The 12,742-nt window shown below is 34.5% G+C and overlaps 1 protein-coding gene across 1 annotated transcript in view; it reads left to right on the top strand.

The window, feature by feature from the left end:
* LOC102519218 (serine/threonine-protein kinase TNNI3K) overlaps window positions 1-12,742 on the top strand; it is a 285,392-nt gene that overhangs the window by 22,869 nt on the left and 249,781 nt on the right. The window contains exons 2-3 of the mRNA XM_032494576.1: window positions 1,576-1,627; window positions 5,133-5,241. The gene's annotated coding sequence lies outside the window, so the exon portion shown is untranslated. The remainder of the gene's footprint in view (window positions 1-1,575; window positions 1,628-5,132; window positions 5,242-12,742) is intronic.

The following is a 12,742-nucleotide window of genomic DNA, read 5'->3' on the forward strand; positions in this document are numbered from 1 at the left end:
TTTTAATTGAGTAGGTGTAGACATCTTAGTGCTCAATTTTTCTTTTAGATGACATTTTTTCAATATAAGTAATTTAATGTTTATTAAAAAGAAGGAAAAAACTAAATATATAATAATTAGTAATTCTGGTTTATTGTATCTAAAGCAATGATTCTTTTAATTGCTTGTCAATCAGATGCAACACATCAAAAATTTAAACTTCCCTTAAACTTGGGCACATCTTAATAAGAACTCATACACAATGGAAGAGTGGTCTAGGTCTTAAATATAAATGGATTCACACTCTTACATGTGATAAGAGTTGTTCTAGGTGTATCAGTTTGATTTCATGGGATACATGTTCTTTATAGTTTCTCTGTTGGAATCATAACAGTAGAAGTGTCAAGGTCAAATTTGTATTTTTCATCTTGAAAGCATCCTTTTAAATATTTATTAAGAGACTAATATAAAATATAAATAGCAGATGCGCAAGTGTAGATTGGGATAAATAAATCATACAAACTGAAAATAAAGAAAGTCAAAAAGAATATAAACAGGCTTATTGAAGGGAGTATAGAACATACCTATGTATGTGCTGAAGTGGTCTGATAAATCAGTCGAAGAGAGGAAGGGATTAACATTAGATTTAGGCAATTCAGTAGAACACAAAGGCTGGTTGAAAAGGAACAGTTGAAGAAATAAGGCAATTACTAAATCTACCCTGACATTTTGAATGAAAAAAAAATACAAAAGCAAGTATAAAAGAAAAAGTATTTACTATTAGTTATGTATTGCTTAGAGAAGGCTTTTCCTTATAAGTTACAAATATTCCTTGAAAAGCACAAGTGGTCTTATTAAGGAATTACTATTCTTGGTATTATTTATTTATTATTTTTCATTTTCTTAATTTTAAAAAATTAATAGACCTTTTTGTTAAAACACTTTTAGATTTACAGGAAACCTAAGCAGAAAGTACGAAGAGTTTCCAATAACTCCTCCCACTGCCTACAGTTTCTCCTATCAACATCTTACTGTGATTTGGTACATTTGTTACCACTGATGAGCCAATACATTATTATTAACTAAAGTTCATAGTTTACATTAATGTTTTAAGGTTCTGTGGGGTTTTCTGAACCAGTACAGTACATACAGAATAATTTCACTATCCTAAAGATTCCCTGTGCTCCACCTATTTATCCCCCACCTTCTCCCTGCTACCCCTGGCAACCACTCATCTTTTTACTGTCTCCATAGTTTTCCCTTTCCCAAAATGTTGTGTGGTTGGAATCGTATAGTATGTAGCCTTATCTGACTGGCTCTTCCACTTAGCTATTCATTTAAGTTTCTTCCATGACTTTTCTTGGCTTGGTAGCTCCTTTAGTTTATTGCTGAATAAATTTCCATTTTTTGAATGTACATGCACATTTGTTTTTTATCCATTCACCTGTGAAAAGACAGCTTGGTTGCTTCCACTTCTGTGATTAACATTTACAAAATGAGACTATGCACGCACAGCCCAGTCTTTTATTGCCCCAGTGATTACCATAGGATAGAACCCTTTGAGAATCTGAAACCATCTTTTTCTCTTTATTTCAGTTTTCTCTTCTCTCTTCTGTTACATGGAATTCAAAGGATCAAAAACCTTCTGGTAAGTAGGCATCTTACTTTAAGCCATCTTAAAACAGTGCTCCTCGAATATGTTTCATGTAGCATTCACATTAGAATTATTAAAGGTGCCTGTTAAAATTCAGATTCCTAGGCCCTAATCCTGAGTTACTGAATCAGAATTTCTGGGTATGGTGCCCTGGTTTCTACTTTTTTTCACAAGCCTCCTCAGGTAACATCTACTCTCACTAAACTTTCTGAAGGTAAGCACTTTTGTAATTAGGTTGTATTTTTGATAACATATGAGATAACATGCTTTCTACACTTCTGGAACTCTCAGAACTGGGAAGAGTATGATTCAATTTAGAGCATGTGAACAACTCAAGGTAGAGAGAAGTAATTTTTACAGAAATGTGCTGAGTTGAGGGGGGGAATATTTCCTGCTTCCACGTGGATTCCCTCCAGCATTCTTTAGGAAAGAAAAGCAAGGTCGTTACCCTGGATTATTTACTTACCCCAGCTTTTTCCTCACCCAGGAGGCACCCAGGAGGATTACTTGCCCTCAACCCATGACCTAGACCCACATTCATAAAAAGGGCTTATAGATAGTGTTCCTTTGGAATTAGGAAATGCAATGACATTTAATATTTTAGGTATTGAGATATGCATTTTCCACATTTGTATATCGTTATCTACCTTTTTTTAGCAAAATATATTCCCTTGGGGTCAACTGAATTACTGATTGGATTTTCAAACTCATAGTAGAAATTATAGTTTTAAAGTCAAAGCCTTCAGTTGTAAGAGCCAGCCTTTCTGAGAGGATAAAAAGACTTTTGAAAATTAAAAGGAAAATCTTAAAAATCCATACATTAAACTTACATATCAAAGAGGAAATTGGAAAGACAGTGCAAGATGATATAAGAACTAGCTATTCCTTCATTGATAGGGGCAACACACAGACACACAGACACAGACACACACACACACACACACACACACACACACACACACACACACACACACACACACACACACACACACTGGTGCAGGATCTGAAATAGTAGAGAGAAAAAAGAAAGAAGATTAGGGAAAATAGGCAGATTTAGATGTCCTCAAGAAGGAATAGAGCCCTGACTCCCATCCCTGTCCCTCCGGATTCAAGGTGTAAAAACCATGAATTTTAGGGATGTCTGAGAGAAGGGAGAGCTTATGCCTTACCTCCCAAGATATACCCCTGAGGGACTGCAAGCCTCTTAAAAAAAGACTATCCAGTATGATCTTCAGGACTGTACCGACTACTTGGTCTTCAGTACCAAGCACTGAGGAAGTCAAGTGCCTTGGCCGATGGGCCTGAAGGCAGCATGTCTGGGGAAAGCAAAGACTTTCCAACCTGAAGGGACAGAGATCATACAAGTGCCGAGAGAAAGCTGGTGTGGTAGAAGATATCTGGCCTTCAAACAAGGAAAATGTAGAGTTCGTGGGTCAAGTAGCCAAAGGCCCCCACAATGTAGCAGACATCAAGGGCCATGGCAGCATATACTGAGGAGTGGTAAGGAGAGTTAATTCCAGGGAAGGACAGAGATGTCCACCAAGTCAGGTACCTACTTCTCTGACTATGTCTGATCAGTATGGGGACCCTCCCTCTGGAACTTGGATTAACTTTGCTGAGAAAAAGTTGGGGGGAACACTAAATTTGTTGAAGCATTTGCTTAAAAAAGAAACAGTTCTTTGAACATTCAACTATATATGAATGTGAAATCTATACCTACCATTACATTAAAACTATACCTCTGGAGTTGCATCTCAAGATTGAAATGTATATATTCTAGGTATAATTACATTATCCAGAAGAACTATATAGTTAAAAATCAAGATAAATTTTCTTTGGGAATTTTCCATTTATTCTCCATCATATTCTGAGTTTATTTATATCACTAGAAATACACATATACAAAGAGAAATGACCCTGTGAAGTAAGTGGAAGGTGAATGAAAGAGAAATTATGGGAGATTTATCAGTAATAATATATAACTTGGACTTTAAAATCATATAGACTCAAAACTAATTCCAGATTCCTCCACATACTAGCAAATCTGGATTTTCTCATCCATAATATGGGAACAATATATTCCTTGCAGGATTATATGAGGTAAAAATGACAAAATGCATATAAAGCACTTAGTCTAGTGTCTGGCACACTGTAAGCATTCATCTTATTGTTTGTAATCTTATTATTTTTGTCTGTTATTTTATGAATTGCTATTTGAAGAACTCTGAGTCTTAAATTCTGATCAATGATTCTTATGGTCAGTATGTTCAACAAGTAGTATAAATTAATTATGGTCTATGTTGAGAATTTCTTCTTACAGACATAATTTTATAGCTCTAATATATGCCAAATTTACATTCATTCGTAGCATGCCATAGGATGTGGGTTTCCATTATTTACCTACTACAGAGACAGATTCTGTCACTGGTCACTCTTTTCCAACGGCCATTACTTTGGCTCGGGAGAAAATAATCCTGAAAGAAGATCTAGGTGGTTTTCATAGCTCTTTGTGAACCTCAGATGTAACTGAATCACCTTTTCGGTTTACCGATTAAAGAAATGTCCCGTGAAAGTATGTAAGAGTAGATAATCAATTGATGGAGTCAAACAATCCTATGGAAACATTTACTATTTATTTTTGGTACAGCTCTTTTAAACAGACTGATTAGTTCCCTTTATGATTTCACCCTTGAAAGCACAAACTATTTTGTTCCTTGTCATTGTTGCATGACATTCCATTTGGCAGTCAGCTTATTTTTAGCCAGACTATCAAAGTATTTTTCAACTGGATTGTCACTGCACTTGAACTTGGAATCTTGTAACCCGAGGAATTGCACTGGGGAAAAGAAGAAACTTCTAACAAATGGGAAATTATAAATCTAGACCAACTCAAACTTGCACTGGTAATTATTTTTATATCTTTAAATATAATATAGTTCAGTAGTAGTTATAGATAATTAACATGTCATTAGAATATCTGTTAATTTTTACACAGAGGATAAGACAACATATATGAAAGTGTTGAGAAGATTATCTCAAATTATTTTTCTCTGAAAGATCTTTAGAAAAAACAGAAAATTTCTTATAATAGTATATTAGTTCCTAGGTATAATGTTATAGAAAAAATTTTGGAATGCTGCTGAATATAGGGATTTTAAGATTACATCTTAAGTATCTAGTATTTAAAATCTAAAAACTCTTATCTAGCAACCAGAGATTGCTATAATTATAATGCAATAAAATCAAATGAAATAAGTCAAATATATTCTTCCATGTAAATATATTATCCAATATCAAATGGGTTTTTAATTACTACAATTCAATATGATTGCATTTTAAATATAAGCATCTGCATTTTAAACTCACAATCAGTAATTTAAATAAAGTGTTATAAAATTCAGAGTAAAAAACAGCATTTTAATTACTTGTATGTTATGATCTGTGTCTACATTTTACAAAGCTCAGCTATGAATCAATCCCATTTGTTTCTCTTTGCTAGATGAATGGAAGAAGAAAGTCAGTGAATCTTATGTTACTGTGATAGAAAGATTAGAAGATGACCTGCAGATCAAAGAAAAAGAACTTACAGAACTAAGGCATATATTTGGGTAAAGTTGTCAGAGTTATTATTTCTTTGTATAAGTGTCTTCATTGTTGATCTAGTTTTTAGATATATCTGTATTTAAAAACACAACCCATATAAACTCAGGTATAAATGGTCATGTTCTAAGCCTTAGAATGTAAGGTTTTCCCTTCTTGATCATTCATATAGCCCCTAAAATGCAAATATCTTCTCTCCTCAAAATATGACTTCCATGTTCCCATCACTGAAGTTTAAAAAGAGGAACCTAAGAGCTAGCCTTTAAATACAAACTGTTGATCTGAGTAATCTTGTCTAGAATTAGATCATTCTTGCAAGCCATGCCAGCAACAAATAATTAGACTTCTCTTCCCAGATGTTGGTAGAATACTGGCCACATCTTACTTCTTGGACTGCTAGGGTAAGTCTGATTTTAACAAGCCCTTTGGTCTTTTTGACATTGAAAGGCTGTCCCTTAATGAAACTGAGTATCATTCTGCCCCTGAACAATCATGTAACAGTGTGTAACACTGGCTTCAGGCTTTTGGTGAGTTTTGTTCCATGATAGCAAGATAAAAATAATCTGGCATAGTGTGACAACCTTGTAAGACACAAAATGTTCAGAAAAGTGGGGCAGGGCCTCATATATACAAGCAACCTTCTGGAGAAATTGAATCTGTCATGAGAAACTAGATGTGTTTTAGAGGGTCGATTCAAGCTAGCTGCCTCACTAAGAGAAGAAGTTCCACGCGGCCATTTAGCCATGTCCACTTGCAGCTGTGCCATTCACGTAATGTGCTTACGACAAAGAACTCTCTCTGTTTCACTTGGAAAGTAAGTGTAAAGCAATGACCAAATGGTATCATATTTTTCAAAACAAATTTCAGATATAGTAAACGTGCAAAGCTTCTATACCTGGCAAATAAAATTATTCATGTATAATATAGTTTTTAATGAAATTTTCCAGTGGATTAATAAGGCCTTCATAAGTATTCAACTTACCATTTGGGAAATGGTTAATTCTCTGTGTTGTTTTGCCCAAAGTGATTAACTCAGCTTTGACACTTGTGATGAGATACCCTGGGCTGACTTGCAAGTATGATCACATGCCCACTTATGGGAAAACATTTGAAATTCCTGTGGAGGTATGACTGCCACTTTGGTATAATAGATTTATATATATATATATATATACAAATTAATTTTGCTGGGCAAGAGATATGAATGTAAAAGTGAACCATAAACCCTCCAGCTCTTATTGACTTACATAAATATGGTGGATGAAGTGTGATTAAACTGAAGAGATTTCCCTCATTTATAAAGTTAAAACCTTATTTATTTATTTATTTTTAATTTGGGCAGTATCGTGTGAATATGTCAAGACTAATTTAAACAGACATATCCTTTTAAGAATTAAGCTGGAGATGTTTCTTCTCATATCACATCAACAACAAGCAGCCGTTCTACAGGTCCTACTATACTACTTACTATTTGTGACAGATGTGACCTCCTTTTTGCTGATTAGTATTGGGGGTGAGAGGCAGGAATCAGTGTCAGGGAGATTATAGTTCAGAATGTGTTGTGCCAACTATATTCAAGGTGTTACTCCAGACACATCAAATACAAAACATTGTTTAATCCTCACCATGACCCTCTGTGATAGATAATATTAATTCTGGTGGGTAATAAACTAAGGTGTAGAGACAGTCAGATCTTGTCAAGATCATATAGTCAGTGAGTGCTGGAACTGTGACTGGTACTGAGGTCTGCCCGACTCCCTGGAAAGAGCTCTTCCTACACCCTGGTTCTTGCTCCAAGAGTTCACAATCTGCTTGAGGGGAAACATATATAAATAACTCATAAAAGACAGTATATGACAAGTGCTAAGTGGAAGGAAATGCAGGATGGTTTTCAAATATAAAAAAAGAAGATTTGATATCTTAATTTATTCATTGGTTTTGTAAAACATTCCAAATAAAAGTCATAATTAAGTAAAGATATATAAGCAAGAATGGATGAGGACCATGGAAAGTCTACTGGAAGCAAGAAAAAGTAATGACCATTTTATCTAAATTGAGTAAGAAAGCTATGTCAGTCAGTGTAAGGGTTTTGCAGTCATACATAGTTTTAAATTTGGTTTCTTTTATTTACAAATGATGTATGTATCTTTGTATTTACTACTGAATCTCTTTGAGCCTCATTTGTAGCTGTAAAATGAGGTTAATAATAGCAACCTCACAGTACATTTGAAAAATGATGTCAAGTGCTGTGTAGAGGACCTAACACACAGTAGGTACTGAGAAATTGGAGCTTCTATTATCATGATTGATTGGATTAAAAGGCAGTTTGAAAGATTTAAGACCTTATTATCAAGTAGGAGTAACAAATAGTTTATTAAAAATTAAGAAGTGAGGTTAGAATAAAGTCTTTTACATCAGGGACTTTTTTTTTAAATGTAAAATGTTTGAACAATTCAAAGATGATGTCAAAATCTGAAATATAACTTCTAAAGATTGTGGTGAAGAGGGATTTGAAGAATTTTCAGACAAGACTATTAGGAGGCTCATCAAAATAGATGTCAAATTCCCTGAGAATAATGGCAGACATTTTGAGGAGACGGGTAGCTTGGTGCTAAAATCATTGAGAAAGCTGCAGAAATGTCTCATTAGCAAGAAACGATAATTAAGGAGGCTGAGGAAAGGTTTACCCACAGCCTGGAATCACGTTTCTCCAAGGGCTGAGGATCTCCTACAGTAAAGTAGCCAGCAATTCATGCCGACATTTTAGACTCCAGGATCCCACCCTGTATCAGATGAAATCAGGATCTTTGGGGATGATTTCTAGAAACCTGAATTTTTAACAAGCTCCCTAGGTAATACTTTTGCATGCTAAAAAATGATACTTCAGCTAAAGTTTGAAAACTACACTTCTAGAAAGATATCTCAGTTGCACTGAGAACTCTGCCTGAGGTGATATCAGTGAACATGAGAACAGAAAGCAGGCAAAGGGTATGGTCTAGAGAGTCAAGGGAACAAAACGAACAGCCCAAACCAGAGCACGCTGCCTTGTCTGACTCCATCAAGGCCGACAGCATCCCCGGGAAAGAGTCAGTCCTGCCTAGGGCAAACTTCTGAGGGTTTTCTTTTCTGAAGGATAAAATGATGGATGACAAGGAAAGAAAAGAATGGAGCACTGAGAATATAAATTGTCCTACTCATTGGCTTACATACCAAAATTTAAAGAGTAGTTGGGAACTTTAAACCTAGTACTATGTGAGATCACATTTAATTGAATATCTACATTTTAGGTGTTAAATACATCTTAGAATCTTTCTTTTTCATTTTTATTCATGCCTTATATAGTGTATGGAGTACTTCAATGATGATAAACTGTGTCATGCTGCTTGACGTCAGGCTTTCCCTGAACGTGTAGACAGCGAGGAAACAGTATAAAATGCCTAAAAAGAAGCATTTAATATTGGGGTCACAGGTAGAGGATCACTAGTGCAAACATAGGTTTGTCTGTTTTGTTTTGTAGTTTTGTTGTTGTTGTTATTGTTTTTGATTGTTGGCAAGTTTCTTTATGGCATTCATGCTGGATACTAATCCCATTCGTTAAAAGAGATTTCATGTAGACATCATGAAGCAAGGCTTATACCTCCTCAAATACACAATCTTCTGGTACAGATTTCATCCACAGCATAGCTCAGGAACAACAGAAGTACTAAACTTAAAAAAGACAAAAAGCACTAAACTGTTATCTTGCTTATACCAATTTACAGCAGTTTTGAAATAAGAGCTTGATATGGCAATGTGGAGGAATAGAAATTGAATGTTGCTTCCTCTTCCACAATAAAGTCACATTCACTCATAACTGGGTATTTGTTGAGGTAATGAATAGGAGACTGAAAGAGATGAAAAATAGAGAAGCCTGAAGAAGGAAAGACAGAATTGCTACATTGGAATACACTGTGTGACTTTTTTCCTCCTCTGGGCTGTCTTTGATCATCATGATTATCAATATAATAAAACTTACTACCTGGTACCGGCTTTATCCATTTACAGGTCTTTCTATACCACTAGTATAGTGTGTTCCCTAGAGTCTTTGTCAATTTAGCTTTATTTATATTTGCATTTATTTGTAATATGTATTTCTATAGCACTTGAAAGGAAAACAGATTAGCTACTTAGTGCCTACCATATGCCAGGCATGAGACTAGGTGTTTTAATATGCATTAGCTCATATAATCTGAAGTGTACATATGTAAAGTGCTTAAGCACAGTGACTGTCACATGGTAAATACTCAAAAATGTTAGTTAAAAACTGATCATCATTGTTTATGTTAACAACCTTCTGGGGTACCTATTGCAATTGCCATTTTATACCTGCAGAAAATGATGCTAATCAAATTAAACTGGCTTGAGCTGGTTAAATTAAATGGCTTATATAGTTCGGCTGGGATTGTACCCAGCTGTACTTAATTTCAAAATGTGTTTGATCTTCATGATCTTAGTTCTCTCAAACTGGGAGGGGGAAAGAAGGGTGGATAAAAATTATCTTTGAAAATGTTTGTTTTCCCCACACCACTCTGCAGTCTTGCCATGTTCTTTTCATTAGCACTGTCCATAGGTATGGGCATTGGAGAATATGTTTTGCACTCTCACTCCCACCCCTTGGTGATACATGTACCCTTCCGTGATCTCTGACAACCACTTACACGATGACTCTCCACATCCAGCTTTTAAAAGGCTTCCAATTAAATTATTTTATTTCAATATGTTTTAATTCTTAAGAAACTTTAAGAACTATGTTTTGCTCATTTTGTTGTCAAGCCTACTTTTTATCTGTTTAATCTGTAATATGAAATTTAAACCTCTATGAGTAGATTCCAAAGAAGTTATACTTTTTCAATGACGTGACTTCAACATAATCAAAAGAACCCTATTTTTTTTTGTCAATTTTAATCTATTTTAGCATTGAGAAGAAATATCTTGGTCCCTAAGACTAATATCTCACTTTGAAATTGATTAGATTTCATACGTGAACAAAGATAGTCAAAAGAATGCTCTGTTCCATGGCAAGGCAGTTGCAATATTTAGATGAACTGAAGAAAAGAGAAAAAAAAAAGAAAAAAAGAAAGAAAACAATGAGGGAGGTTTTCTGAGATGTACCTTCCTGCTTATTTTCTCCCTGAAGTTCCTCTGGGCCCAGCAGCCATCCACTGTACTTATTCTCCAAATGAAACATCTTCTAAAAAAATCTGCATTTTTCAGAACCAGTTGTGAAATTTAGTTATTATAAAATGAATAGCTCCAGAAGCACTGGAGGCTGACCTTACCTAAGAAGAGTGAACTTCTCTATCAAGGTGCTAAGTAGAATATTGAGGGAAGACATTTCATCTCACAAAATGAAAACTGAATGAAAATATTATTTGGCATGTTTGATTAGTGCATTGCGCTAATTAGCAATACAACAAAAAACAAATAGCAATATCAACAAAAAGACTTCAAACCAAAAAGCAGAGAATTCACCTTGCACCAAGACTGTCTGTCTCTCTGTTTCTTTTCTTGCTTGTCTAGGTAAAACTAGTTATGAATAATAATTTTACAGGAATATCTTGTAAAAAACCTTATGAAGCAGCTTGATTGCCACCTCTCTCTGTCGCTGTCTCCATTTCTCTCTCTGTGTGTCTCAGCCCCTCTCCTCTCTTGCTCCCCCTATCTCTCCCTTTCTATCCTCCCTCTGTTCTTCCCTCCCATCCCATTATGCTTTCATCTTTTTTTTCTACTTTCTTATCCCCCTTCTCAAATGCAAAGCAAAACAATGAAAAAGCTAAAATCATCAATATCAATGCTTTCATAAAAATAATTATTATAGCAGCTAATATTTACAAAAGTCTTACAAGTTCTTACCCATTTAAACCTCACAATAACCCTATGAGATCAGAATTATTATTGTCCCAATTTTACGATCCTTAATTATTCTGACTCTCCCTGCCTCCGTATCTCAGTAATTGTTTACAGTATGAATGAAAGAATGAGTATACTTCATGTTGTTAATTTGCATATTTGATTTGGGAGATATTGGACAAATATGTTTCTAGACACTTCCTAGGGATATAGCTTGGGAATAGATCTTATTGAAGATTTTTTTCTATTTCTATTATTTGAGGGGAAATCAGCAACAGCTATCAAGAACTACACAAAAAGTTACAACCAGCCATTTGAAACCTAAATTATCAGTTTGGGAAACTAGATGATCTATAACAAATCCTTACCTTCTTTTACCTCTTTGGTCTTTACCTAAATTTCAGCCAGTGAATTAACTTAAAAAATATTATCTACCTATCTGAACATTTTGGACAGAAGTGTGTTATTCTTTGGCCAAATGCTCACATGCTATGTTTTAACCAATTTCCATTTGTGATCATGTCAGATATCTTCTTAAAAGGATGAGGTCATGAGAAGCTTAATTGGATCACAAAACTGCATACTTTTCTGGATAAAAGGTAGAGGCTAAGAAAAGAGTTCATTACGCTACAAGAAATAAAGTAACCTTTGGGTACAAAACTACCATTTTTAATGATTAAGGACAGAATTTACTATTAGAAATATCTTCATAATAGTGACTTCATTTTAATTAGGATCTTTATTCATGCTCCAGCAAGCACTATGAACTCATTAGGATATGTTAAGTTACAATATGACATGGCAGGTGATGAAAAATGTAAGGGAAAATTAAAAAATAAATTGAGCTTAGGGTATTAGAATACGTAAGTGATGTTCATTTGGCAGTGAATTTGACATACACAGTTCCTTTAGAAGAGGCAAAAGAAGAGAAAATGAAATCTCTCTCCTAGGAATGATTGCTTTAAAATCTTGTCTATTTTAATAGCATGTATCAAAACAGAAACATTTGACTAGAAGTCAACAGGAAGTGAGAATTAGGATTCAAATATAGCTCCAAAGTAACTTTTATTTAAAAATTGCATTCCAGTTATTAAAGTTAAGATAAAAAACTGTTACTATTAAAATTGCACTTGACTGCCAAGCATTGTGGGAATCTATTCTCTACTCATTTTGTTGGCATTAATAGAAGTTGCATGTGTTCAAGGAGAATAGAATTCAAGAGGAGAACATAAGTAAAGACTGCAGTTCAGTTTTGACAAGGAGTTCTTTAGGGCTGTGTACTGATTCACTTATGAATAATGGTCAAGTCTAGCATAAGATTCAGAGAACAAAGGAATTGTTAAATAAAACGTCTCTAATATAATTTATGCTTTCTATTTTATTTGTATAAACAATAGACATTCATTTAGTATCATTTTTAATAAAGCTGTGAACTTTAACATCATATATATATATATATTTTTTTTTATTCAGTGTTTACTTTCTTTGGAAAACTGATTGGGACCTTAGAGATCAGGACTAATGCTAAGGCCAGTTGTAGGATTGCATCTAGCATGCATAGTCCTAAGACTGACACACTTGCAGGATCTAGGAACAATGAATAGTTTATAGCAAGTAGTT

This window comes from Camelus ferus, chromosome 13 (assembly GCF_009834535.1).
Source record: "Camelus ferus isolate YT-003-E chromosome 13, BCGSAC_Cfer_1.0, whole genome shotgun sequence".
Classification (NCBI taxonomy): domain Eukaryota; kingdom Metazoa; phylum Chordata; class Mammalia; order Artiodactyla; family Camelidae; genus Camelus; species Camelus ferus.